General features: G+C 41.4%; 1 protein-coding gene across 3 annotated transcripts in view; it reads left to right on the forward strand.

Moving 5' to 3' along the window:
- Positions 1–1,861: 1,861 nt before the first annotated feature.
- The window catches only part of MIDEAS (mitotic deacetylase associated SANT domain protein), an 81,231-nt gene continuing 56,390 nt past the window's right edge, over positions 1,862–26,702 (forward strand). The window contains exon 1 of one of the 3 annotated variants that reach the window (XM_006128609.5): positions 1,862–2,191. The gene's annotated coding sequence lies outside the window, so the exon portion shown is untranslated. Of the gene's footprint in view, positions 2,192–2,526; positions 2,547–22,751; positions 23,451–26,702 lie in introns of those variants that run through there. The other 2 variants (XM_075927260.2, XM_006128608.5) reach the window with 2 other exon arrangements.

Here is a 26,702-nt window from a genome sequence, read left to right on the forward strand (position 1 = left end):
CATCTGTATAAGAGGCAGCAACGCAGGGTGCCAGACAGGAGTGGGTCTGCGAGAGAAACCAGTTTTCTTTTTACTTGTAATGCTCCTGGAGCTTGTTACTGTCTTAGGAGCTTTCCACCCCTCCTCCCCAGATCTACAGCTAACTTGCTGTGTGATTTTGAGCAAATCACTTCATTTTCTTGTGCCTCAGTTTCTCACATCTATACTGTGAAGATAATGATACTGACCTATTTTGTAAAGCACTCTGCAATTAGAAACCCCTTGTAGAGTGGTTTGCACTGATCATTTGTACATACAGGCAGTCCCCGGGTTACGTACAAGATAGGGACTGTAGGTTTGTTCTTAAGTTGAATTTGTATGAAAGTCGGAACTGGTACATATTGTAGGGGAAACACTAGCCAAACATTTCTCCAGAGCTCAGTTTTATTCTTCCACACCTCACTTCCCTCAGTCCTTTATTCTCAAGCTGAGGTGTCTGCTGAAAAAAGCCGCTCCGCGTCTCCCTGGTCTGCTGGGGGGGGGGGGTTGCTTCGCGTCTCCCTGGTCTGCTGGGGGGAAGCAGCTAGCGCGGGGTTGCCTCACCCCGTTTGTAAGTAGGGATCCGATGTAAGTCGGATCCATGTAACCCGGAGACTGCCTGTATACACCTATGTAAATCAGAGATGAGAAAAATCCCCAGGTTTGATCAATTCTGTATTAATCTTTGTGTGGTAGATAGATCCAACCTGGAGGTGGGGAGAAGTAAATGTGAGTGGGGTTAAATAGCAAGTGATCAAAAGTGAAACAGAAAAAAGAATATACAGGAAGGTTTTCATAAAATGTTGCCATCTTCATTCTGAATTGACTTGTTAGTATATTTTTCTTTATGACCCTCTGGGTTTTTCTTCTGATCATTTTAACTCTGTCCAAAACATTGCTTTATGTATTTATTCAAGTGTTGCTTGTTGTCAATAACTATTTACTCTTATGCCGTCTACACGGGGAGTGATGATGGAACAAAAATTTTACTTTCTAATGTAAAGTGGAGCAGGGTGAGTGAGTGGAGCAGGTGCAAGCATGCACCTTTTTTCTCTGCCCCAAGAGACTGAAAGTTCCCCCAGCACTTAATGTGAACTATTTCAGAGGTGGGGAACTTTTTTTGGGTCAGGGGCCGCTGACCCACAGAAAAATCAGTCTGGGGCGGCACACAATTGAGAAGGAGAAAGATGGTCCCCTCGCTTTCCTCCCACATCAAAGCCTGGGGGGGTAGGGGGCAGCCTAGTAGATTTTGTGTGCTCCAGCCCAGTAGTTGGGGTGTTGGAGCACTAGTGCGGACTCCTCAATGCTGGGGGGAGGCCCACAGCCTCCGGGGCCAGATCCAGACAAGCCAGGGGCCGCATCTGGCTCCTCGGCCTGAGGTTCCCCCAGAAAACAAACAGAGGTACATATTCCACTGGGTGAGAGAACAATTTTCTGTAGCAAAAGGAAAATTCTTTTAGAAAGTTTCAAGATGTTTGGTGAAACATCCAGCATTTACTGAAAAGACCTGAAGATTTGTCAAAAACCCTGAACTCTGTGGTTCCCCACTTTCAATCCCATTCCTACTGTATTTACTTCAGGAGGGGCTGGGGGAAAGAACAGGGAAATCTATTCTCACTTGCAAGTTGCTCCCTAAAATCCCATTATAATCTTTTCCCATTAAAAAGAAGTAAATAGATCAGCCTGAACGGGGGACGGCTGAGACCTGGACACGTTATATAACCGAGGAGTTTTGCAAGGTATGACATATACAGAGCGGCATTTCACAGCGAGGTTTTGCTTCGCAAATCAGTGCGGCAGAACTTCCCCTCCCCTCTTTTCTACACACTAGTAACAAATGCTAAGCTCAGAAGGTCAAACGAAGAGCTTTGAGAAGGGCAGCCTGGCAGGATCACGGCTACTGCCACTCAGAACTAACTGCTCAAGGGTTGGAGGAGAGGAACAAGCGGGTCCCGGACTAGAACTCTAAACTGCAGCTTCTGGGAGAGAAGCAGGAGGAGGAGTTGACTTAAAGGGACTATCGGGAGCCTCCTCCACTTACAGTATGAGGAAGTGACGCTTTTAGTGAGCCCCAGGGGGAAAGGAACAAAGTTTTTGTTTGTTAATTGTTTCATCTGCGTCCCCCCTCCTCGGAGTAGCAGAGCTGGGAACGGAGCTGCCTTTAGCTTCCAAGGTGAGCAAACGAATTCCACTCCCCACCCTCTTTTCTGCAGCAGTTTTATGTTTATTGATTTGTTTCCGTGTTTGTGGTATTGCTCTTTTTTAAAATCAGTCGGTTGATCTGTGGTTATTTTTTGGAACAAGATTAAGCTAAAAGAACGTAGAGAGGGAGATCTGCATTTAAGTTTCCGTTTATATGGCCTTGACACCCTACCTCCATATCAGTATTGCCAAATGACAGGAGCAGCTGACTTTGCTCTTTTGGGGGCCCACGCACATGCAGGCTGGAGAATAGCAGCAGACGTGCTGTGACACAAGTACCTTTCTTCATGTGAAACACAGCTTTTGTTTCTTCTGTTTGAAAAACGGTAAACATTAAGTGTATTTAAAATACATTTAAAAAGAAGACCATGCAAAGCCATTCTCTCTCTCTCTCTCGGGGGGGGAGCGGGAAGCAAAGCTACATCAATGATCTCTATATGTCTTTTTTATCAACTTAAGAAGCTGTCTCTTGCCTATTTTTTCTCCTGTTAAAATTTCCATCTGATCAGTATCTGGATCTCAGTTCAAGATTTTTGAATGTTCCCTGTTTATTAGTCTTTGCTTGAAATGTGTAAAGTGTGAGAAAAGTGCTCATCTTTAAGTTGCCTGTGCATGTAGGAAGGAAGCTAACTGATTTTTTAAAAATACTGTACTGAATTAAACAAAAGGGAGCTCTTGATTTACAAAGATCATAAACATCCGTTTGATAATTAAACAGTTCTGGGGCATGGGGTTTAAAACATATTAAATTGTTTTTGACAATCTTGCATTCTAAGTTTTGCAATTCTTCATCTGACTGTAACTGTAAAGGACTGATAGTTTGCAGTTTACTAATAAAAGCTGACAATACGCCCACGCACATATGTGAATGTCTTATATAATACACGCCCTTTATTCTAATACACTTTAAACAAAGATTTATTTTTGCTTTATAAAGCCTTGCAAGGTTATAAACCTACAGGAATTTTTCCACGTGGCACTTAATAGATTTATTTGGTATTTGTTTTAAAACAACTAGTTAAAAATGTATAATAGACAGGATAATAACTTGATTAAATCCAGGTTTACTGGTTTGTAAGCAGTGCAAAGGTTCTCTGCATCAAGGCGGTATGCAAATAGTAAAGGGAGGGGAAGACTGAGACATGTCCTAATGCAGAGACTGAGATTAGTTGTTTATAGGGTGATACTGCAGTTCATAGCAGCCACAGCTTTATGACAGTGTATAATTACAATGTGATTGCATAGGAAGGCATTGTTGGAACTAATGTGCATACACAGGCTATTGTGCAAGACTTCTGTGTTGAACAAAAAGAGGATTTGCATTGCAAATAATAAAAAGAGAATTTAGCCATTACTAAGCTGCTAAGTTCCTTTTTGCCTTTTGACCTCAAGTCATGATGATCCCTCCCTGAAATGTTATCAAACTCCTCAGAATTAAAAGGAGGGGAAAATGAATTTGTTTGCATTGCCCTTTTCCCCTAAAAATGGGAGAAGGGATGTTTTGTGAAGGAGACACATGCCACTAGTGGAGTCCTAGATTTGATATACTCCACAAAGAAAATATTTATAATCATGTCTGAATTTGTAAAAGATATCAAAAGTTCATTGAATCTGTGGACCTGTCTTTTGACAGTTCAGTGGATACTAAGCAGTCAGTTCTGCTATTAGCTTGGTGGATTTTGTGTAGACTTCTGCTGTGTAATTATGACTCTGGTAAGGTCCTGTCTTGTGTACTGGGTAAGGAAAAACAAGTGCATTAAAATTAAAAAGTGGTTGCAATTCAGCTATTCTCTTGTTTGGTGGTGGGAGAGGCAAAGAAGGTAATTTGCATAAGAACATAAAATAATCATGCAGGGTTAGACCAAAGGTCCATCTAGACCAGTATCTTGTTTTCTGACCATGGCCAGTGTCATGTGCCCCAGAGGAAATGAAAAGAACAGATAATCATCAAGTGATCCATTCTCTATCATTCATTCCCAGCTTCTTGCAGAGGCTAGGTACACCAACAAAGCCCAACTTTGCTAATAGCCATTGACAGACTTATCCTACATGAACGTATCTAGTTATTTTTGAACCCTGCAAGTTGACTATGTGTTGTATGAAGAAATATTTCTTAAATATTTGTTTTAAACCTGCTGCCTATTAACTTAATTTGGTGACCCCTAGTTCTTGTCTTATGAGAAGACGTAAATAGCACTTATCTACTTCCTCTACACCAGTCATGATTTTATAGACCTCGATCATATTCCCCGCTTAGGGCATGTCTACACTACAGAGAAGATTGACCCTCTTGAGGTCGATCTGCTGAATTGAATGCGAGAAGGTCTAGTGTAGACTCCTAAATCAAATACTGAGGACAGCCCCCACCACTGTCCAGTACTCCTCTTTCTGTGAGGAGTAAGGGAAGCTGGCGGGAGCATGCACTCCCATCTTCTCTTCCCCCAAGGGGCAAAACTCCAAACAAATCATAGAATCATAGAACCACAGAACTGGAAGAGACCTCAGAAGGTCATCAAGTCCAGCCCCCTGCTCTAGGCAGGACCAATCCCAACTAAATCAACCCGGCCAGGGCTTTGTCAAGCCGAGACGTAAACACCTCTAGGGATGGAGACTCCACTACTTCTCTAGGTAACCCATTCCAGTGCTTTACCACTCTCCTAGTGAAATAATTTTTCCTAATATCCAACCTGGATCTCTCCCACCACAACTTGAGACCATTGCTCCTTGTTCTGCCATCTGTCACTACTGAGAACAGCCTTTCTCCATCCTCTTTAGAACTGCCCTTCAGGAAGTTGAAGGCCACTATCAAATCCTCCCTCACTCTTTGCTTTTGCAGACTAAATAGACCCAACTCCTTCAGCCTCTCCTCGAAGGTCATATGCTCCAGCCCCCTAATCATTTTGGTTGCCTTCCGCTGGACCCTCTCCAATGAGTCCACATCCTTTTTGTAATGGGGGGCCCAGAACTGGACACAATACTCCAGATGCGGCCTCAACAGAGTCGAATAAAGGGGAATAATCACATTTCTGGATCTGCTGGCAATGCTCCTCTTAATGCAACCTAATATGCCATTAGCCTTCTTGGCTACAAGGGCACACTGTTAACTCATATCAAGCTTCTCATCCACTGTAACCCCCAGGTCCTTTTCTGCAGAACTACTACTTAGCTGGTTGGTCTCCAGCCAGTAACAATGCTTGGGATTCTTCCATCCCAAGTGCAGGACTCTGCACTTGTCATTGTTGAACCTCATCAGATTTCTTGTGGCCTAATCCTCCAATTTGTCTAAGTCACTCTGGACCCTATCTCTTTCCTCAAGCGTATCTACCTCTCCCCCTAGTTTAGTGTCATCTGCAAACTTGCTGAGGGTGCAATCCATTCCCTCATCTAGGTCATTAATAGAGACATTGAATAAAACTGGTCCTAGAGCTGAATCTTGGGGCACTCTGTTAGAAACCGAGCCATTAATCATTACCCGTTGGGCCCGGCCTTCTCGCCAGCTTTCTATCCATCCTACCATCCATTTATCCAATCCACATTCCCTTAACTTGCTGGCAAGAATATTATGGGAGACCGTATCAAAAGCTTTGCTAAAGTCAAGGTATATCATATCCACTGACTTTCCCGTGTCCACAGAGCCAGTTACTTCATCATAGAAGCTAGTCAGATTGGTCAGGCATGACTTGCAACTATTTGTGAATCCATGCTGACTATTCCTGATCACTTTCCTCTCTTCCAAGTGCCTCAAAATGGATTCCTTAAAGATCCCTTCCATGATTTTTCCAGGAACCGAGGTAAGACTGACCGGCCTATATTTCCCTGGATCGTCCTTCTTCCCTTTTTTGAAGATGGGCACTACATTTGCCTTTTTCCAATCATCCGGGATCTCTCCTGATCTCCACGACTTTTCAAAGATAATGGCCAAAGGCTCCTCAATGACATTTGCCAATTCCCTCAGTACCCTCGGATGGATTAAGTCCGGACCCATGGATTTGTGTACATTTAGCTTTTCTAAATAGTTCGTAACCTGTTCTTACCCACCAAGGGCTGTCCGTCTTCATCCCATCTTGCGTCACTTAGTTTGGGAGCTGACCTTGTCCGTGAACACAGAGGCAAAGAAAGCATTGAGTACAGGCAGTCCCCGGGTTACGTACAAGATAGGGACTGTAGGTTTGTTCTTAAGTTGAATTTGTATGTAAGTCGGAACTGGTACATATTGTAGGGGAAACACTAGCCAAACATTTCTCCAGAGCTCAGTTTTATTCTCCCACACCTCACTTCCCTCAGTCCTTTATTCTCAAGCTGAGGTGTCTGCTGAAAAAAGCCGCTCCGCGTCTCCCTGGTCTGCTGGGGGGAAGCAGCTAGTGCGGGGTTGCCTCACCCCGTTTGTAAGTAGGGATCCGATGTAAGTCGGATCCATGTAACCCGAGGACTGCCTGTACTTCAGATTTCCCCACATCACACTTGGGTGGTTTTTTTAATAGTAGTCAGTGCTTAATTGTCAGTGCTTAATCATGTTTGAACTACATTACTTTTTTTTTTTTTTTTTTTTACTTCTGATAGACATCTTTTTTCACTCAGCTGATCAAATAAAAATATGATTAGAGTAAAATGATTTCTGGATGGGTAAACTTTGGCATGGTTTTTGTATCTGGTTTTCCTTTAATGTTGTTTGCAATATACAACAGATTTTTTGCTGCTATATGTATTCAGTTATTCTTAAAAGTTTTGCTGTTATTAAATTAAAACACATAATCAAATGCAAAGGACTCTTCATCTTGTCTTAACATCTCAAATCTTCCCAGTAATATATTAAAAAAAAAAAAAAAAGGAAAAGAAACCCAAATCACTTCAACTATGAGCTCACCTCTCCTCATACCTGTGAAGAAAAGTTAGGTTTTGCAACACATGCCTGTAAGGTTAACAAATTCTTGCTCTAGCAGATGAGTGAGTTTTAAAACAGTGGACTTCTCAAAATAACATTGACCAGACTTTTTTTTTCTATTTGTAGCAAGGGACCACAGTTTTCAGCACCTCCATCGGTCATAATTTTAGCAATATGGCACAGGGAAGTTGTCTGCTGAAGAGGTTTTGGTTATATTCTGCATCATGTTCCCTCTAGCATGAATTTAATACTCCCTACATCCAAACCATGAAATCCCTCAGTTGTGCAATAACTCATGCGAATTGTGGAGAGAGATGATTCCTTTGCTAGCCCATTAAAGCTATACAGTTGAACACCAACACCCAGAATTCTATGTGGAAGCTCACTGTCAGTCAGTGCATCTCCTGGAGCACTGATGGAGTGAGTTTTTATCCATGAAACTGCTTCATAATCTGACCACAGCATTCTCTTTAGCTTCTATTTGTGAATGGTTCCAAAGTTATAGACCTTTCTAGATTGCACTGCACCAATCTAATCTTGAGGTAAAAAAGGTGTGGATAATCATGGTGAGATCAGAGAGAAAAGGTTCTCACCAGGATAAATGAAGTGCTTTTGACTACAGCCACTACCTGCACATCTTAAGATCCAATAAAACACCTAAGCTGCACATCTCTAATACAGTGATTACGTAGGGATGCTGAGAATGACATTCAGTACCTTGGGGGAGTGCCCCCATATTCCTCATTTATATATAATTGTGATATCGCATATAAAGCATGTCATTAAAGCATCCTTGTCAAGGGAAAGACTGTGATCTGCTGACACTCACTGTTCTATGTGAATATGTATATGTGCATATGAAGTTATGAGATTGTGTGGGATGGTTGTCACTAAAATATGCTGTGGATTTGGGAAGTATCCAGCTACTAGGTCTCCAGAGACAACAACAAGGGAGGTAACCCAGGTGGGTGCTGAACAGACGTCAGTAGCAACTGTCCAGAAAAGGAGTTACTATTCAGTAACTCACTCATAGGAGACTGGGGTGACCAGCTATCCATTTTCCACTGAAACACAGAGTTGAAAAGGAGCGCTGGTGGTTCTGATCAACACCACTGATTGGCCCGTTAAAAATGTGGTCAGCTGTGCTGTGGGGCTAAGGCAGGCTAGTTCCTACCTGTCCTGGCTCTGTGCTGTGTACACCAGAAGCAGCCCTCAGGTCCTAGGTTTGGGTGGGAGTGTGGGGCGGGGGGAACACAGGGCTTTGTGTTCTTCCCCTGCCCCAAGCACTGGTTCTACACACCTATTGTCAAATGGGAGATGGGGGGACAGTTCCTGTGGATTAGCTTTTGGGGTGATTTTAATCAGAAATTCTCTTTCAATGGCAGGACTAAACCAATAAGGCAATCCTATCCTGAATAATTTATATTTATATGTCTCTTTAGGATTTATACAACATAACTATAGGCTGTTAGTTTCAATCATGAAACTGCAAAATGAAAACAGTGAAAAATGCCATCAAGGTAGATTAATATTTAGATCTAGTATTTTGATTTGGGGTATTGGTACTCATTCTATCAAAGTAGTTAAACCCCAAAATTAAAATAATCTTCTAAGTAGTGCCCTTATTTCCACTTACAGACTGGGAGATTTGCAGGAATGACAGAATAAACAAATATCCTCCCCCCAAAAAACACACTCAAGAAAACAAGTGCCCATGGTGGTTGGTGGTCATCAGCTGCAATTCCATCTCTTCAGCAATCTCACAGCCTTTGTTTTGGTATCCGAGACAGAAAATAGTATATGTGAGTCATCAAACTTAATTTTTGGGCCTTTCAGCCTTGGAATATCTCTTTTCAAAACAAAGTGTGCTGTTTTGTAGGTGAGAAGTCTGTGTCATAAACATGAAATAGGACTAAAACCTTCTTTCCCTGGTTAGGGCTCTTCTGTTGTTTTTTGGTGGTAGGACTTGAGTAGAAATCATTCAGGTCTCTTTAGCCTAGCTTCCTTTGAGGAAAGATGGTGTTCTACTTAGCATAAAAGCTGATGCAGAAAATAATCTCATCTTGCATTATAAAACTCTGAAGCAAAACTCCCTCAAGTCTATATTTCAAGACTCAGAATAAGGCCTGGTCTGCACAGTGCATTGGGCTCTACTGGAGTGTGATTTCTAAAATGCACTAGCATGTTGCTCGCTAATTAGTCTCAATCGACCTGCAGTGGGCAAATACTGGCCAGATCGAGATAGCCAGGGTTAGGCCCTGGTGGGGTGCTACCATAATATTTAGCTGTGTCTCTGCAGGTACTGGTGATTGCAGCTACCGTTTCCCAGGGATCATCATTCCCGGACAATGGGAGCTGTGGGAATGGGTGTGGAAAAGGGCATTGTTTCCCACAGCTCCCATTGGCCGGAACAGTGATCTGCGGCTAATGGTGCGTTCAGTTGCTAGTACCTGCAGAGGCATAGGTAAATACAGAAGTGGCAGCCCATCGGGGGCTAACCCTGGTGATTTATTGACGTTTTATTGCCCACCCCTGTATACACCCTGATGATGTACTTTAACATAATATGTTAAAACAGAATAAAGAACTAGCATGTTTCAGCTGGGTCTACAGGGACCAATTCATGCACTTCAAAAATCACATCTGTGTTGTGTTCACTGCTGCTCCATATAGACAATTAGGGTTCTGTTTTTACTACTACTTCTAATGCCATTTAAAACAACTTATACTAAATTGAGGGCTACTCTTGCTGCTTCTGATATCTACAGGTAACTCTTCTTTTACATCAAGATTCAGTTAAGTGACCTGCTAGCTAAGGCAACAGTCCAGCAACTCGGTCTGCACTGGCACATCACAGCTCCTATATAACCCAATTGCTTAAAGTTTATGTCTCTTTGAGAGATGCAAACTTTTTTTCTTGTGTGTACATTACAGTGGGAAGTAAGAATGTAAAATCCCATTTCAAATGTTAACCATTTAAACTATATGTTTAACCGGTTAACCAGCCCACTGCATTGTATTGCAGGCCACTGGAACAGCCTCCTGCCCGTGGTGTGGCATAGTGGGTCCAACCAAAGTAGCCCCTTAGCATGCCATCGGTGGGGGCTGCTTTGGCTGGGCAGGGCTCACCACACTGCACTGCATGCAGGGAGCACACCAAGTAACTGGTTAACCCTTTTATACCCCTACTCTGCTTCATTTGTAAAATGGAAATAATAACCTACCTGCTCGTGAGACTTATTCACATCTCCTAAAATACTCTTAGATGACAAATGTTGATTGCATTAAGTGAAAACTGTTTTTATATATTAATTTGCCATAAAGAAGAGGAAATATAATATAATTTGGGAGACAGTAATCGGCTATAGAGGTTTCCCATCCAAGTCACTGGTTCTAATTCGAACCAGGTTGGTAGTGAGCCAAAGTATCACTATCTAATTATTGTAATTCTGTGAGAATTGGTGCTCTTGGTCCAGTTCCTAGTGATAAGTGTCTGTTTCTACATGGCACCACTCTAATTTATATCAGCTAGTGCTGAGATCAGAAGACTCATCAGAAAGATTAAGGACTGAGGAAAAACAAGGAGATTGATCCCTGGAAGGGTGATTCCCTGCAGTTCCACCCTGAGGCACAGTGGCTCCGGTATTTGCACAGTTAGCTGCCCATGCCATATCCACCCTGAGGATGAATAGGACTTTAGAATAAAAAACTGTCAATCTGTCAGTATTCATAAGCACTAAAAACACTTCAAGGAATAATTCAATAAAGCAGTTTGCTGTACTTAAATTTGTAAGAAGAGGAAACCTCCAAACACAGATTAAATAAAATAACTTTTTGTTTAGTCACAGCTATAATGGAGACATTTAAAAATGACAGAATTGTCTTGAAAAATATTCCACTATGAATAAGTATGAAATGTTTAGTTGTATTTTAGTAATCATTCCTACTGTACAATATTGGTTGCATGGGGAGTATATGAAAATCTACTGACATCCTTAGTTCCTCAATGAGTTTGTTTTTGGGATTTGATAAATTGGCAGGATATAGTCACTCTATGCAAAGGGAAGAAGTGTAATGATGTGACTGCAGGTACCTCAGCAAATGCTTTATGAAATGCTTAGCAAATTGCCTAGAAGATTATACATCTCTTGATATCTTTTCCTTCTGACAGCATTAGAAAGACCATGGAGTTTTAACTATTTATAACATAGACTGAAACGTTCTTGTCTTGTGTCTCTACATTTTTTTAAAAACATTTTTATGCAAAATCATGGCATGGATGCTGCGTGGCCAACAAAAGTTACTTTCAGATATTTTAATTTAATATATTTGTGGAACACAGAGATCTGTGCATTAAATTTGGGATTAGTCTGGAAAAATTAGCTTAGTGGCAACTTTGCAGATCCATAACCACTTATGAAGGTCATATGCTTTATTGGGAACAGCAATAGTTTGTATTCAGAATCAGCTCAGGACAAGAGCTGTTGCACAGTTGTGTGGCCTACTCCAACAGACTTAGATATCCTAATATTTCCTTTCATGTGGTTAATGCTGAGAGATAATAGACAAGGAGAAAAATTGCTGGAAAGCACTGTTTATGAACAAAAGCACAACTGTATTCTGCATGGTACTGATATTGTTCAGGCTGGTGACTATATGCTTTGTACTCTGTGGCTGGGAAGACAACAGCAAATGGTAAAAAACTGACAGTAACAACTGCAGACTCTTTCAGTAACTCTCCCCTCTCCACTATAAACTCTCTGCACCTGGCTGACTGTTGCACAAAACTATCACTACTCATCCAGTAGAGTTAGTAAGAAAGGGTGGGAGGAGGAAAGCTATCCTTTCCAGCGCTACATTCCTAGCTTGAAGCACTGACATGAGTTTGGTTTTTAGTTAATGATTTACAGAAGTGCATATCTGAGGAGTTACTTTGAAAAAAAGCTGCATCTATTCATGTTCCAACATTCCCAAATCTTGCATAGACAGAATTCTCTCCTCCCTTCCCACGATGGGGCAATGCTAAGTCCCTGTCCTCTGATGTCCCAGAAACAGCTCAGACCTACTTTCTTTTAGTGTCCAGGCAGGCTGTATGTTGTTCTAAATTCTTCTGCCCACTCCAGGACAGTGCAACATCCCAATTTTAAATCTCTACATCTTTACCAGAACCTTAGGAGGAAAAAAAATCTCCCTTTCTAGGTAGCTCGTTCATTCCAAGCTCCACTAGTGTCAACATCATTCTCATCTTTCCTACTTTTGGAATGCTTCCTCCCTGACTTTTATCAGGTTTGTCAGCTGATGGCTGATTGGTTCCTTACTTCCTCCCTCTGTCCTGATTAGCTAACTGCTCAGTCAGCCATCACTGGGTAGAATATGAGGGGGTGCAGCTGTTTTTTCCCTATCTTATCCTGGTTTGTAGGATTTCATAGGCTTCAAAGGTATGGACATAGATCTTGACCTGTCAAATGGCCCTGGTTAATTTGTTTGCAATGGTGTGCTATTTTGGGAGTAGTTGGGGGTTTGGGTTTTTTTTTCATAATTTTAAGGGAAAAAATTGGCAAAACTGCTCCCACTATCTAGCATTGCTTGAATTACAACTGATATGCTGAAAATATTTCTAGAGACAAGACAAGGTCAGTCAATTATTTCAGGTGTTGTTGATAGACTCTTTCTTAGAACACACTTGGCCACAGCAATTTTGCACAAGAGGGGAAGAACCTGATGGCAAGTTGCAAGGTAATGTTATGTGTTCATTGCTTTACTCGCTTATCATCGGGGAGAGCTCTATGTCTGTGTTGCTGTGGGGCTGTGAACTCTTGGAATATATTCTTGGAGTTTTTTTGTTGGTTGGTAATGTGTGTCACTGAATTGGTTAATTTTACTTGCCTAAGTGAATGTAATGTGTTGATTCTGCTTCATTGCTGGAAATGAGTACTGAAAATCGAAGATGACTAGGAGAGTATTTTATTTAAAAATAGTAAATATTAATTCATATTGCATACATTAATAGATAACTGTATAGACTGAGAGGCGCTCTAAGCATCAGATTTGAACTTAACATAATTTTTCTGAAGGATCTTTTGGAGGTTACCTTATTTAAAGAAACACGGGATTTATCTCCTCTATATTGATATCTTTAATGACCAAGCATTTTTTGGAAGAGTAGGTGTTTGCCTGCTTGTCACTTACCATATTTCTTTCTTGCTTCACTTTTGTCTAGCATGTGGCAAGTTGGCTTCCTGCATGGCCTCCACACAAGAAGCAGCTGCATACAGTTGGTGTGGTGTGTGTATATATAGATCAGAAAACACTTTGGGAGTGCTTTGAGTGTCATATAGGTAATGAAATCAATATAAATGATAGAAGAGTATAATAGAACTTATTTGGTTACCTGAACTTACTTTTGTTCCATATCATGATCTTGCTTGTTCCTGGAAATAAGTAACTCTATTTTGCAAGAACTTTTTTGGAAAAGTTTTGGATTTGAACTTTTAGCTTTTGTTCCCCACTCCTACCCTCCCCCTTCTATCCATCTTTACATCCTTTTATTTTATCAGTTAAGAACAGGGAGACAAAGGGAATGAGGGAAGCATAAGTAAACTTTTAATTTTCTAGACAGACCAGTGCATCTTGGTGCAGGTTTTCCCTTAAGAATGGGAAGTTGTTAGAGGCTTCTGAGAAGGTTCCAAAGAAGACCAGGTCCCTGTAAGAGCTGCTGTTCGTGAAACCGTGACCTGTCAGCTCCACACCACTGTGTTGAAGGACTACTCTGCCAATATCGGCAGTACCAGAAATCCATGGAGCTGGAGGGAGAGACTTTTCTGAGACAGGGCTTCAGTACTGTCTACCAGGGACAAGAAGGGCAAGCATAGTCCCCCGATCTGGTACCAGCAGGCTCAGGCCTGCCATTGGCAGCTACCTATTTAGTATCCTCAGAACAGAGCAAGCAATGGCACCATACTCTATTGGTACCTACAATGGTATCTCCACCCCAAGAACTAAAAGAGACTGGATCTGTTTGGATGGAAGTTCTATTTGTCAGCAACCCTGCAGATCAGGATTGAAAACTATCAGGTGGTCATCATCAAATACACTTTCACAAACTACAATAGATGGATGACCTTTATTGAACATTTGCCCTAAGACCATAGGGAACAATGCCAAATTTCATTTCACAAGGCCAAATATTGGCCAGTACCACTCTTCTTTCTTGGCTGCAGTGGACACTGCTGCCAAGTCCATCTATTTGGCAGTAGTTGTGCACAGGGCATCATGGTTCCAACTTTTGGGTTTTTTAAGAGAAATACAGAATACTGTTGAGAATCTCCCCTTTGATAGTCATAGGTTTTTCTTGGAGATGGCAGATGAGTCCTTGTATATATTGAAGGACTCTAAACTCCTTTATGTTCCCTGGACACATATACACCTGCAAATAAAAGATGGTTTAGTAGGTGTCACACTGCCCAGAGATTGCATCCTGCTTAGTTTTTCAGATCCCATATATCCACCAAACCCACAAGGAAAAGACATAAGTTCAGAAAAAGAGAGCTGCCCACCTGGCCGCTCCTCTCTTCCGCCCCTAAAACTACCCAACTATTGATCTGGTTGAGGGTTTAAATACTGCTGCATCTCTGCTTTTACAGTTATGCTCATTTGCACACCACTCCTCTTTGAAGACAGACTTTCCCATTTTCAACATGCCTGGAGGTGGTTCACTCAGACAAGTGGGTCACAGAAGTCAAAATATTGGGTTATACCATCCCTTTTTAGATGTCACTTCCTCCCTTCAACTTCCATTCCCCATCCCTCTTCAAGGACCCCTCCCATAAGCTTGTATTAAGGCATGAGGTAAACTCTCTCATCTGCTTAGGAGCAGGAGACTCAGTCCCTCCCTTTCAAAAGCTTTATTCAAAGTATTTTCTTGTACTAAAGGAGGACAGAGAATGGGGACCAATCTTAGATCGAAGTCTTAAACTTGTGAGGCTTTACAAACTTGTTTAGGATGATGACTCTGACAGCTATAAATTCTTCAGTGGGGAACAGAAGCGGATTTTCATTTCTTGACATCCACAGCATTGCTTAAGAACAAACCTAATGACTGAGATATGAGCTATATGCACGTCAATGCATACATTTTCAAAGCACTGTGCTTTCCATGCGGTCAGGTTTGATGTGGCTCTGGATACTCCAGTACTGTCTTCAGTTCTGGACTCAATTCTGAAGCTCCTTCCTCCCCTTGGCGAAACTGCTCAGAAGTCACTTGAAATGGAGCACCCATTGGGATGCTGCTCAAATAAGAGGTTGCTCACCTTGTGCTGTAGCTGCTGTTCTTTGAGATGGGTGTCCGTATGGGAGCTCCACTACCTGTCCTTTCCTCCCCTCTGCTTCCGGCTGTTCTCTGTGGAGACATTCAGGTGGAAAGGAATTGAGGGCATTTGGCTTATGCATCTCTATATAGCCTTGGTGTCTAGCATGAGGAAGCATAACATGCATGTGCAAACTAGAAGCTTTGGTATAGAAAAAATTCTGATCAGCCACACATGCGCCTGTTGAACCCATGAAGTGGAGCACCCACAAGGAAATATATTTTGAAGAACTCAGTTACTCCACAAAAAGTGAATAATTTATTTATTTCAAAAGACCATTTAATAAAAAACACTTTTAATTTAAAACCTTTGACTGGATGCCATAGGCTATGTCTACAGAGCAGCGTTATTACAGAATAACTGATGTTATTCCAAAATAACAAAGAGCGTATCTACACAACAAGCCATTATTTTAAACTAATGGCTATTTGGAGGACTTCTTACTCTGACTCCTGTAACCCTCATTTTACGAGGAGTAAGGGAAGTTGAAAGAAGAGTGTTCTTCCTTTGACTTCCTGTTGTGTAGACAGCACCAAAAGCTGAATTAAGCTGTTTCGTCTTCAGCTACGCACTTGATATAGCTGAGTTGTGTAGCTTAATTCAGCTTTTGCCCTGCTGTGTAGATGTGCCCATAGTGGTTTGTAAGGGAATGTACCGTAACCCATGTTACTTGGGGCTATTGTCTATAGGCCCTGATCCTGCCATCTGATCTAGTCAGGCCCATACCCAGGAATTTCAGGGAAAGGGGGGTAGGTTTTTTGTAAATGTGGACTGCAAAGGTGTGAATGCACCTCTCATAGTCCTCCAAGTAAGAGGGGAAATCAGCCCCAGCCTTCTTCCAGCCCACCAGAGCATGAGGGAGGGAGGCTTGGGCAGTGTATTGCTCCTGCCTTCCCCTGGCCGGCCATAACATGCTTACTTGGGGGATCATAGTAAGCTTTGGTACTCTTTGAACCCCTTTTATATATGGGCCCGTACATGCAGAGCATCACTGATTGCAGGTTACGGGGTATAGTGAATAATTTAAAATGAAATTAAGGTACAGATAAGAAGCAGCTTAAGAATGTTTTAGACCACAAAATCCCTTTCTTGATCCAAAATCTTTCATCTTTCCTGTACTTAAATTCCAGCTTTTAGTTTCTCTATATGAGTGGTCTCCACAGTGACATTCTCACAGACACCTCCCCTTACCTTCATGATCATAGGGACTGCCTTCTCTCCCATTCCCAATCACATGAAATTTCTGTTGTAGCTACAGAAATTGTCATTGATTTGCAATCTGTTTTTTCTTGGAACTTTTCACTTCTTGGGACGGATTTGTAGCTGGGTGTTGCAGCCCCCATCTTTCCTGATGCAGTTAGCCTTCATTTCTTCTATCCTCTCTCTCTCTCTGGACTCTGTCTATTTTCCTGCTTTGTTTTTGTTTCTGGCTTTTTTATATCTGTTTTAGCAAGTTTAATAGGTGACTTTTTTGCTCTTCTCCTTTGATTGCATCTCTATCCCCATCCTTGATTCTCCACATACTTTCAGGCTACATGTTGCTGGGAGTGAGAGGCTTCCCCTGGTGCCACCCAAAGCTAAGTGCTGAGTGCTGCAGGAACAGAGCAGCTTGTACTAGTAGCCTGTTTGTGTGAATTGGTCCTGCAGCCAGTTTAGGAGCAGGAAAAGGCGAATGGGTTTCACTGATCTTTATATACCCCACTGAAACCAAAACAAGAACATGTTTGCAGCAAGCGTGCCATTTTGGGAGAGCAGGGTGGGCAGCAGCCATGTGTACTGTAACCCTGCTTGCTTTTCTTCTCATTCCCTTTACTGTCAGGGAGCAAAGGGAAAGTTAATGGCTTGTGTGCGTTCCTCTCACTCCTGGCGGGTGAGGGGAGGAGCAGAGAAGTAATGCACTAAATCTGTGTAGTTTCCCCAATCTCGCTGATAGGGAATTAGAGCCTTTGTAAACGAGTTCTTGTCTCAGGACTGGTTATTTCTCTTCCCCAATCCATTTTGCAGAGCCAGTTTATGTTTCTAAATCAAACAAATGAAAATAATAACAAAACAACCAACCAAAAAAAAAAAATCCCCCAATCCTGTGTGGAGGCAATGAACTGTTTTTGGAGATTAGCCCTCTTTCTAAGCTAAAGTTGTCACGAATAGTTTTAGAGAGAGAAGCAAAGATATTGTTAGTATTTAAAGCTAGTAATACAGTTCTTAGTGTTAGATAGAAGATTATTTTAAAAATAAAATGGCTATTGTATAGAAGAGGTAGTGCCCATAGTGAGCAGGCACTGAGCTATATATTCTGAACAACCATTTTCTGTTTCATCTGAGCAAGCCAAATACATGTTAAATGACTGTTTATTTGTATTGGTTGTACCTACAAACCCATTCATTGAACTGAATTTGTAATCAGATTAGGAGCAGTAAGAGAAGGTGAATGGACATGGATGAGGACCACTTTGTGCTAGGCACTGTAAAACTACAGAGCAAAAAAATTATCCACTACCCAAGGATCTTAAGGCTATGTGTATACTGGGGAACTTACAGCTATACTGGTGCAGCTGCACAGCTGTAAGATTGCTGCTTGCATAGCCACTCTGTGTAGACAAGAGTGAGTTCTCTTGTCAATATAATAAAACCATCTCCACAAGTGGCAGTAGCTATATCAGTGGGAGAAGCCCAATGAGAGAGTATTGGTCAGCATGGTCAACAGTGGTCTCTGCACACCAAGAGTGAATCTACATAGCATCCTTACCTTGAAATAAGCTACACAATTTGCTCTATGCAAATTATGTAGCTTATTTCAAGGTAATTTCAAATAAAGCACTATTTTGACAAATCCCTTGACCCCTGTGGAATGAGGGTTTACAGGGATGCTGGAATATCACACCTATTATTTCAAAATATATTTTGAAATAACTGGTATGTTTAAAGACGTGGAATTGCTATTTTGGGATACCAGAGGTATCTGTGCTGTGTAAACTTAGCCCAATAGCTGAATTGTTGTCAAAGTTTTGAAGGCATCATGGCAAAGGAGAATTTGAAGGAGTATCATGAAGTGGCTTTGCGGATCTTTACATGGAGCACTTCCCATGCATGAAAGGCAACATAGGAGAAAGTTTGAAGGTGCTTGTGAAAATCTAACAAGTGGGCAGTGCAGGCTGGCATCAGTGGCCTGTGGGAAGCAAGCATCAACAACTCAATAGTGAATGAGAAATGATAGAGTGGGGATTGACAGTGAAGGGTCTTGAAAGTGGAGACAAAGTTATGTCTGTGATAGAGAAGAGGAAGCCAGAAGAAGGATGGGGTAATACGGTTAAAGTAATGGGGTAGGAAAATTATTTTGGCAGCAATATTCTGAACAGGTATGAAAATGAGGCAAGATTATATTGGTCCAGGCCAGAGAGAAGGATGTTGTAGTAATCTAGATGCCAAATGATGGGAATGTATGTAGAGGTGATCTTTTTAGATGTGTGAATTGATGAGAAAAGCCATTTCTTCGAGTTATTACTGCAGAAAGAATAGGAATGATTTAGATGTAGTCTAGATGTGAGACCCAAGAATGAGGTTTGAGTTGAAGATGATGCCCAGGTTGCAGGCCCAAGTTCCAGGTGTTGTTCAGAGTGATTGAGAAATAGTAGTAGAGAGGTCTTTGACTGGTAAGAGGGAGAGTATGTTCTCTATTTTAGGCCTGTTGAATTTGAACTGATGGCTAGACAGCCACAAGAACATGTCGGAGAGACAAGCCAAGATTTTAGTTTGTACAGAAGGTACAACATTTGTAAAAAGACGTGAAAGGCTGTTTGCGTGAGTGATGAGTGGGAGTTCAGTTTGTGTCCTTTTAAACTTAATTATAATATATGAAAAGTTTGTTTGTAGTGGGGGGAGAAGGGGGCAGGAGAGGTTCCTTTTTTCCTTAGTATCAGAATTGCAGGTCTTCCTCCTTTCAAAGGCTCTGACTAGAGAGCTACTAACAGCATGCCATTGCAAATGTTGAGAAATGAAAATTGAGCAATTGAGGAGGGTTTTTTTAGCTACTGTTTAAAATATTTTTAATTAACAAATTTAACAACTATTAAATCCAATGCTTCATGACCAGTTGAGACAAAATATTCAGCTGTCTTCTCCAATGCCATTCAGTATAGATTTGAGAATTTTAAATTAATCTTTGAACCTCCTAAGAAAGTCCTCCAGCAACACCAGAGAAGATCAGTCTTGATATTCTTGATGTTTTAATATATTAAAAAAAAACTAATAAGAAACATCCCTTCTATAAACAAGATAAAAAGAGGAAAAAGAGGGTGAGGCAAATCCTCAAGTTCTTGGAAGTGGGGAATAAGTTTCATATAATCATTAATGGATTAGAGAAAGTGCCCAGCTCCTCTCTGCTGACTACCACTTTAAACACAGCTTTTCACATGGGGCCATACTATAAAGTTTACAGCAAGGTAGAAGCCAAAATATCAACATTAATTTATCTAGTTTTGCTGAGAAGTTGAATAGAATTTTTCTGCCAATGGCTGCATTGAGCATGTTATTGCTAGTACTTATTGACCTTGTATGTTACAGAAAAAACTGTATTTCACTTACAGTACAGATGTCTGTATCCACAAAGCTACCTCACATTCTACCTTCAAATCCCTTTTCAAAACTTTTCTTTGTGATGCCTACAAAAAACATGATAGTAGTTAGGTTGTTAGTGTGCGGGGGCCACTGCCTATCATCACCAGTACTGCCTCATTGTTTCTTTGTACTCTCCCATCTGTCTGGATCCATCTTGTGACTGTTGTCTTAGATTGTAAGCTGGTTAGGTCAGAGACTCATCTTTATGTTCTTTTTGTACAGCATTTCACATCATAATATGTAACTGAGTGCACTCCATTAGATGCTTTCCCCCCTTACGATACTCTGTGATGTCCCACAAAGAAAGGGCACACAAATATTTATATTAATTAGAGGAGCTGCTTTGAGGTAAAATTGTAATTGAGAGGATATGTGTAATGGAACAGAACCTGGGACCTCTGTGCATGAGCCTCTATTCCATGAGCTAAAAGCCAGCTCTCTCTCAGCTAAGGCTGTAGAGCAGACACATTATTTTCTGTGTAAGTGGTCTTGGTGCAACTAAGGGTGTGGGCTACATATGCATGTCAGAAAAATTTTACTACTTAGGCTGTACTATCATTTGTGGAATAATTTCTGTTTTCGTGATCTCTTTGGGGCACCAAAGGCACTAGTTAGTAAGTGCTGGATGGCTGTCATGTTGTACTGAATATGCAAAGAGAATGGAGAATAAAGGTGCAAGAGGAACAGTGCCTGCAAAAACTAGCATACCTCAAAGTTCACAAGGCAGATAGTTACGTCTTCCTGCTAATATTCTGTCCTGGGATATTTCATTCTGCTCTCAGGTGCAAGCTTCTTGCACATGGCAGCAGTAGTGGAAATGAGCTGTTGTCTGTGCTTGACCTGCAGTTTTAAACACCCAAAACAAATATGGGTAGTGGAAACATGTCAGATTCTTCAGCCTTAGGCCCTGAGTCTGCATGCTGCTTTAGGGAAACCCCTGTGCCTGCACAAAATCTCATCGTGGGACACCATGCAAATACAGGAGTTCACTATCAGAGATGGGTCCCATGACTGTACTTAAAAGAAAGCAGACTTGCCTTTAGCAAGGCAGTCATTTAGGAATGGCCCATGCAGCGTAAGTCTAGTCTGATTTTTAAGAGACACCATTAAATTAAAAATTACTCTCTAGAATTTTTCCCTAATATTCTTGCAAATAACACACCTAAAATTAAAGAAAACAAATACGTCTTTCATTGTTTTATTTGCTGTCTTTGACAGCATTTTTTTTATATAAATAGAAGTCAGTTTCTCCTGTAATTTGGGGTTTTTCACTCAGCAAGAAGGAAGAGAATTTTTTTTTTTTTTTTTTTTTAAAGAAAAACTGGCAGGAGGGACTCAAGAACAGGCTTTGAACCTGAAAAAACTTTTAACTATTTTTGCAGTTGATTTGACTGTACAGTGAGTGACTGTCACTCAATTCTTCTATTTGCTTTTAAGAAATACTAATACTTTACTTTCCTCTTGTGTAAATCCTAAGCACTTTAAATAGGCATCTGTTTATACCTGTCTTACGGAGCAGAAAATCAGTTTTGCTAATGTTCACAATTTTACATGTAATGTTTTTTCTTAAAACCTCCGCTTCAACCCTTGGAGACAAATGATTATGAGAATGTTGGCTTTTGTATTTTTTAAAGGGAGTTTCTGGTCCTCATGATTGCTGAGAAAAGCTTGAAAATGTGCCCCAAGTGTATTAAAAAAGCTCAAAAACAAGAGGGTAAATAAAAATCAGCAACCAGAAAATGCATATATGACTTTTAAGTATCATGATTATTTGGGGGTCCCAATTCAAGTTTTTACATGAGTTGGGGTTGGCAATGCTGAAAGCTAAACTGATCTTAGGCAAGGCATCTGAGCAGTGAATCGGCAGCAGAGTTGTTGAAACCCCTGTTCTGACTGTCCAATTTCCTGTGCTATCTCGGGCTCTGCCTATCCCACGTGTATGTGCATCTTTTCATTTGCCTCCCCTACCTGCACCTGGAGAGTTTGTAAACCAAACTGTTTGGTGAGCATAACATCCCAGAAGGGGGCCTGCTGGAAATTTTGTCTGACCTATGCACCTCAATTACCAGTTGTGATATGCTAATTTCTGCATATATAGCTGTTGTGAACAGAGACAGTTGCAAAGCGAGTCATTCATGTTAAAATTCGACACTTGCCAACAAGGACTTAACAAACATTTGAACTATCTCACCCATTACCAAGACAGTTTCCCCAATTATCACCTCTAATACCATTAACTCACAAACATCCCACTCTCCCTACCTCTAATATCATCAATTCACAGACACTTACCTTCCTTCCTTCCCCCCCCATCCCCCTCCTGTTCTGCAATGTGATTTGTCCTTTTCATATTTGTTCATTTTTTTAATTGTATCCTTTGGTATATATGGTTGTGACTACTTTCTTCCACTATTTGATCTGAGGAAGTTGGTCTGGCCCACGAAAGCTCATCATCTAATAAACCATCTTGTTAGTCTTTAAAGTGCTACATTGTCCTGCATTTTGCTTCAACTACCCCAGACTAACATGGCTACATTTCTATCAATAAACTGCATGGGTATTCTTCGAGGGCAAAACAGTTTTCTCCAGAAGTCATCGTTTTGGTGTAGTTTGTAGAGATGAACACTGTGGGCTAATTGGATGGTCTTGTGTGTGTCTCGGGCCTTTCAAATCGAACAGTAGGGCACGTGAGAGAGAAAGGAAAAGCGATTATGTAGAGCTAAAATATGCTGGAAATCCCCGGCTCTGTGGAGTTGCTAGGTGGTTTTAAACCCCCTTCGCTGCCTTATTTGACAACGGGAAGTAGGAGTGGCCCAGGCCTGCTTGAGTAGGGAGGGAACGGCGGGGAGATGGCTGCGCACTGAGGCAGTTGTGCTGATGAAGTGGAAGAGCTGGTTTCAGTTCAGTATAGCCGTGCATGTGTGTTTAGGAGGCGGGTGCTCCTGGTTTCCTTGCCTGGGAGTTGTGCAATCCTTTAGATCGGAGAAAGCGCCCTTCCTCACTGCTGCCCGCCACCGCCTTGTGGCTTTTTTTTTTTTTTTTAAAGCTGTGAGCTCAGCCGATGAGTCAGAGCCATGCAATCCTGACACTGCATCGCGGGACTGGAGGTGAGAGAGAATCAAAAACAGGGGCTGTAGATTGCAGCCAAGTACAGTGTAGGACTTTGCTCGTGCACAGAAGGGGAGCTGAGTAGTGGCCACTTCGTGGGATATTCTGGATTGCAAGAGAACTTCCTGCTGCTTTCCTGGGAGCGCTGGAGACCGGGGCTGGAAAACGCGTTTGTGCCGTTTTTGGGAAGTGAAGAAAAACACAGACGGGAATCGCTCCGTTGCATAATCTTGACAACGTCTGTCTCATATTAGGACGAGGTAAATTGAAATCTAGAGTTCCGATAAATTCCAAAGGGCCTGTACTTGCTCCTAATTGAGACTAGACTCAACACCATGGTGGAGAGAAGGCTATTTGAATCATGGCTGTGGTTTTTGCAAGCCTAAAGGTTTGCAGCGAGGAGCTGTGGGGGATGCAGGAAATGGGGAGATTGAGTGCTTGGTAACTTTGCTTTTTATTTTTATTTATTTATTTTTTGCCTGTATACACGCAAGCTGCGTGTGTGCAGCTACGCAGTTCAGCCTGCTAATGGACTGCTTCAACAGGAAGATTGTCTTAGTGTGTAAACTTGGTACAGAGAATTCTGGCTAATCTTCATTTTAGTGAAATGTGGTAAATTGCCCTTTGGGTGGGAAATTGCTTATGGTATGAGAACAGAAAGGTGGATCAAATTGCATTGCTGTTATAATTGATAACTGCTCCTGTTTTTGTGCATGCAATTTAAAATGTGTTCTAAATTTGTAGAGTAAATTTAGTGTTAATGAACATGAGGGGCTTATGTTTAATACAGGTAAGAGCTGTGCAGTACAAGATTTCCTTCACCACCAGCCTCCCAAGTCTCTATGACGTTTATCTTAATCCTGAGCTATAGATGCTTATATCCTAATTTTGGACTTTTGAGTGCAGATTCTTAAGTGTGACAAGCAGGGTAGGTTTAGGTATGTATAAATAATTAATAGGACATGCCTTGCTTGTTTTCTGATAGGGTATCCAAGTCCCTCTGGAACAGGTTTCTGTGTGCTTTTGGCTCGGCTTCTGAAATCTCCATGCACTTGGATATTTGATTGCAGTAACTGCAAGCAGGTATCCAAATATTAGATACTTGTGCAGGGAAACTGATTTCAGTACTTGAGATCACTTTCAGATCTCAACACTAGCATGGACTGCCCTGGTTTCAGTATCCTACAAGAACAGAGCAGCAACAATGGATAATAAGATTTTTGCTAGTCAGTTTACTTGTAGTTAGAAACATGATGCAAGGTAGGGAGGGTTAAAGTGAACCAATTCGTAAGTTAGGTAATTGCAGTAATTTCCTGCTCCCAGAACACTGTAAAGTTCCTCTGATGGCTATGTACTTAGTTGGGAGCATGATTAGGGCCTGTATTTGTGAGTGTCTCATTATGAATGTGGACATACTTGTCTCTGAATTGCTGGACTGTAAACATGTGCAATTCTAACATATCTCTGTTCCTTGGGGTGTCTGGAAGCTAGTTTGTCTATTTTGAGGGTTGAGAGGTTGCAATTGCACTTTGTGGTGAGAGAGAGAAACTATTCTATCTTCTGAGTTCGGGAAGTAGTGATTACATTGGGGTAATGTACAAGCTGGATCACTACTCAAAAGCACTATCTTGCTTATCTAAAAATGTTTCTCCTTTCTTAAATGACCTCCTTGTGCACTTCATATATCCCTCAAAAGTTTTGATCTGTGTTTCTGTCTATTAAGTTAAAACGAATGTGTTTTTATTAAATTTAAGTGCAGACATCCCTTTAGATTGCAAATACATTCATGGCAAGGATTCGGTCAGACCATCTAACACTGGTATATAGAACATATGGCTGCCCAGACAAAATTAAGGCATATTTCCTTCTGAGGAGAGACTGGAATAATGAATGCTGTGTGCACAAGCTGTTGCCCAGTGGAGTGGACTCAATTAATGTTCCTGGATCTTGTGACAGGACTTCCTCGATATGTGCCCTGCACATTACTCGCATGAAGAGCCTAATGTATCAGTTGTGGTCCATTAACAGTGTGAGCAGGAGTGCCAAAAAGAAATTGGTAGGACCCATTCTAAACCCGTTTCAGCTCCAGTATATAGTATACCATATCCTTAATTTAATATGAGCTGCAGTCCCTGCTGAAGACTGGCCCTAGACTGGAATAGAAAAGGTGTTCAAGGTCAGTATTCTGGCATCTTAATAAAGCTGTGGGTTAGAACTAGGTAGGCTAACAGAAGAAGGGAGAGTCTACTGATTAGAGTGCTATCTTAAGACCTGAGTAACCTTAGTTTAGTTCCCTGCTCTGCTACAAACATCCTGCTTTGTCTTGGGCAAGTCACTTAGCAATTCTTTGCCTTAATTTCCATCTGTAAAGTGGGAATAATAGCACTTCGTTATGCTATATAGGTGTTTTAAAGATAAAGCTATTATAGAATCAGGTGTACAGATACAATTGTGATGAGGGTTGTATAAGTATCTAAAGTAGAAAGAGGATGCTACAGTTCAGGAATGAAGTGCATTGGCAGTAGGGCAACAAGCAAGATTGCTAAATAGTCAGAATCCTTGTAAATGTAACACTGGATTCACTCAAATGTTTTTGTTGTCATTTCCTTCAGCCTGCAGTTTTAGAGAGCTCTTGGAAAACCGACAAAGGGAACATTAAAGAACAGACCTGCAAAGTCTTTAAATCATTATTTGAAATCATCAGTAACTCAGTCAGAAGTTATGGGTCTGTTACTAGAGTGAGTGGGTGAGGTTCTGTGGCCTGCAGTGTACATGAGGTCAGACTAGATCAGTGGTTTTCACAGTTGGGTCCCGGACCCTCCCAGGTATCCAAGTGTCCTTAGCCATGGAATCTTGCCACTCAAATTTGGCAGTGATTCACTATTTCCAGTCAAGGGGAGCTGTGGGAAACAGCACAGCCTGGGCCACTCTTCCTGCAGCTCCCCTTGTCTGGAAATAGCAAATCATAGCCAATGGCAGCTGCAAGGCTTTGTGACTATGGACGCTTAGATAAACAAAGTGTTGCGGGCCCGCCAACAGCTTACCTGGGTGAGCCCACAACCCAGCTTTGAAAACCACTGGACTAGATGAATGTGGTGGTTCCTTCTGGCCTTGAAATCTATGAGCACTAGTTGGAGAGCTTTAGCACTAGTTGGAGAGCTTTAGCACAATGCTGTCATAGTGACATTAGAGCTTTTCTGTAGATTACAATAGCTAGGCATGTGTGTGTAGTTAGAAAAATGTTGCAAGTATACTGAAGCGCTATGATATCATTAGGGTATATTACTTACACAAGAAGTAAATAGCAGGGGACTCCCAACGATCTGTTGTGGAACCATTGCTGTTCAACATATCCATAAACTATCTGAAAACAGGCAAACAATGAGCTGGCAAAGTTTGCAGGTGATACAAAATTACTCAAGATCGTTAACTTTAAAGCTGACTGCATAGAGTTGTACAGGGATCTAACAAACTAGGTTACTGTGTAACAAAATGGCAGAATAAATTCAGTG

This window comes from Pelodiscus sinensis, chromosome 5, assembly GCF_052426305.1.
Source record: "Pelodiscus sinensis isolate ZL-2025 chromosome 5, ASM5242630v1, whole genome shotgun sequence".
Classification (NCBI taxonomy): Eukaryota; Metazoa; Chordata; order Testudines; family Trionychidae; genus Pelodiscus; species Pelodiscus sinensis.